The sequence below is a fragment of the Pinus tabuliformis genome, chromosome 3_1 (genome assembly GCF_031772625.1).
Source record: "Pinus tabuliformis cultivar Carrire ecotype Pingquan chromosome 3_1, CPIR1, whole genome shotgun sequence".
Classification (NCBI taxonomy): domain Eukaryota; kingdom Viridiplantae; phylum Streptophyta; class Pinopsida; order Pinales; family Pinaceae; genus Pinus; species Pinus tabuliformis.
Window position 1 is genome coordinate 770,549,266 of NC_142301.1, and position 3,256 is coordinate 770,552,521.

At 36.5% G+C, this 3,256-nt stretch overlaps 1 pseudogene; it reads left to right on the forward strand.

Moving 5' to 3' along the window:
- The first annotated feature begins 1,104 nt into the window (after positions 1 to 1,104).
- Positions 1,105 to 2,962, forward strand: LOC149189652 (potassium channel KOR1 pseudogene; annotated as a pseudogene).
- The last annotated feature ends 294 nt before the right edge of the window (positions 2,963 to 3,256 follow it).

A 3,256-nucleotide genomic window follows, 5' to 3' on the forward strand; every position in this document is an offset into this window, starting at 1 on the left:
AATTAAAACATAATAATGAATTGTTTTTCAAAATAATTAGTTTTCACCCTTTAAAATGTATTTTAAAATATATAAATAAATTATATCCCTTTAAAGATTAAGATTATGCAAGTTACAAAACTCACAATTACCATTGTAAAAAATATCACCAGATTTTAAAATAAAATTCAAGAAACACTCCAAAACGAGCAGTCTCAAGGACTTTTGGGTATTCGCGGTTTTAAATAAATTATATCCCTCCAAAATCCATAAAAGATTAAAAGATTAAGATTATGCAAGTTACAAAACTCACAATTACCAATTTAAAAAATCTCACCAGTTTTAAAATAAAATTGAAGAAACACTCCAAAACGGATGGTCTCAAGGTCTTTTTGGTATTCGCGGGTGTGGCTAGGTAGAGTTCAAAATTCAAAATTTAAATTTCACATTGCCGGGCGTGCCAGACTAAGTCTTAAAAAGAAAATTCATGACGAATGGTCCATGGATGACCATGTGATGGTCATCGTCAGATGCTTTAAAAATATTTATGTTAATGGTCATCAGAAAACTGGGGCAGCTGTATGCTCCATGTATGCATCATCTGGTTCGCATATTTTTTTTAATAATTAATGCATATCTCCATCAATGTTCGTTAAGCAAACGGAAATAGAGAGTTCGGCCAGAACAACCATGTAAGCAGGTTCTGATAACCTACAATCGAGACAAGGGTTGCCCAGATACAAGCCCAACAACTCAACTACACTGGTCCACTGAGGCAGTTAGAGGAACAGAGATGTGGGATAGAGATCTTTGTCCTTGCCACTGATTGTGAGGAGTGGATGGTGGTTTCGTGCCGATGTGGCGAAAAGAGCAGTAAGGTTGGCCAGTTTCATTCAGCCTGGCCCGAAAAGATTATCGTGGTAGCTAATAGAATCAGTTATAGAATCAATGTGCTGTAAGCAGTCTATTAATGTAAAGCGTATGGCGGGTACGGGGAGTGAAGGCGTGATGGTAGTTGGTCACTTATCAGTTTTTGCCAATATTGGATGAAACACCACACAGGTCTAGTTAAATTGATATCATTTTTGACCTATTCACCCCACAGTGTTGTTATCCAAAATCTCAATGAGGTCGTCAATTGGGAGGTTGTGCTCTGTTGTTAGAGGAGTGGGTCTGGATCGAACTCGCGCCTACCGACGTCAGGAGAGCAGAGGCCGAAGTCACGAAAGCATACTGAGTTTTTGTAATAGCTCTACGAACAGATGTTTAATAAAACGGGATGGTTCAGTGCATAGATGTTGGTCGTGGGTTATTCTGGTTTCAGCGTTTTATTCTTGTTGTTTTACTCCCTTGCAATTCAGTTTTTTCAGTGGCCTGCCCAAGCATCTGTCGGAGCTGGACATATTGGCACAAACAGCTTTCTTGATAGACATCACTTTTTAGTGCTTTCTTTCCTACATAGATTTAGATACTTACAAGATGGTGTATGATTGCCAGAAAATTATTGTTTGTTATGTAAAAACGAGTTTAGTTCCGGATGTTCTTTGTTGCTTGCCATGGGATATTATTTACAAAAAATCAGACAGAAAAGAGAGGTGAGGTATCTGTTGTGGATTCGGTTGTATCGAGCACACAAATTGATGGAATTTTTCAAGAAAATAGAAAAAAATATCCGTATAAACTATCTGTTCACAAGGATTTTGAAACTTATCTTTGTGCAGCTGTATTGCACACATATCACTGCTTGCATCTTTTATTATCTAGCCACAACTATTCTAGAGGAAAATGAAGGGTCTACATTGGTTGGAAGTTTAAGTTTGGGAGATTACCATTATACTCATTTTAGGGAGATAAGCCTATCAAAATTATATGTAACCTCTCTGTATTTTACAATAACTACCATGTCCGCCGTAGGATATGGAGATATGCATGCAGTGAATCGCAGGAAAATGATATTTGTAATGATATATACTCTTTTAGTATGATTGTTGGGGCCTATGTGATCGATAACTTGACTACGCACATCGTTAAGGGATCTAGGAGAGAAATATTTAGTGATAAAATGACTAATCTGATTAAATATATGAAAAGACATAAACTGGCGAAGCATATAAAGGCTGAAATCAAAGGTCTTGTCAGGTTCGGCTACGAGAGTAGCTATTATGAACCCAAAGTGTTAGATGATATTCCCGTTTTTATTAGGGCTAAAATTGTAGAGTCTTTATGTACTTCAGAAATTGCAAACGTTACTCTCTTCAATAATTGCAACCAAGAATTTTTAAGCGGGATTGCGACGAGAATGAAAGAAGAGGTGGTAATTGAATGAGGAAGTGTAGTAGATCAGCTGTACATTGTTTCTCGTGGGTCTGTGGAAACCGTAATTGTTGGAGAGGATGGGTATGAGGAGACAACTGCATAAATTGAGCCCTATAGTATATTAGGTGAGATGGCTGTGTTGCGTAACATAGTTGAGAAATATAATGTTCGTGTCCATCATCACTGCAAACTGCTTACACTAGCTAAACAGACTTTTGTAAACATCACACAAATTTATTTCAAGGATGGAATGCAAATCCTCACTAATCTTATTGAGGGAAAGGATACCGATTTGAGAAGTAAACTGCTAGAATCCGAGTTCGGTCTCTTTTTTGGAAAAGAAGAAGCTGAATTAACCTTGAGAGTTAACCATCAAGAAAATGGCTCTTCTTTTAAAAATTCAGGAAGAGAGATATATGAGCCCAAAATATGTAGAGTGTTTCCTTTTCACCCACAGACTCCCATAGAGAGTAGAAGAGATGGCCTTGTCATGTGGGTTCCTCGGACAATTGAAGGCTTGCTTCGAAAAACAGCAAAGCACTTTGGTTCTGTTGGTACCACTGTTTTAACGGAAGATGAGGAACAAATTTTGCATGCAAACTTAATTCAGAACAATCAAATCTTTATATTTTTCATGTTGGCGAGAGTAACAACCAAGTACAGATAGAGATACACAGACAGATGTAATTTCACCTAGCTTATAAAGTACAAAAAATTCATCAAGATTGAAATGTATTGTCTACTTGATTGTATTTGGATAAAATGTTTATTCAGAACAAAAATATAGAAAGGTACCCAGAACTTTGCATATAATATTTTCCTTATTTTTGTTTATATGTGGTCTCTTTGTTTTTCTTTTTATGTGGTTTCTTGATTTTCTTTTGGATTGGAACTAGGCTGCTCATTAATCAAATTGCAACTCAATACATGTTTGCAACTTCACCTTCATAGTTTAAGTGCA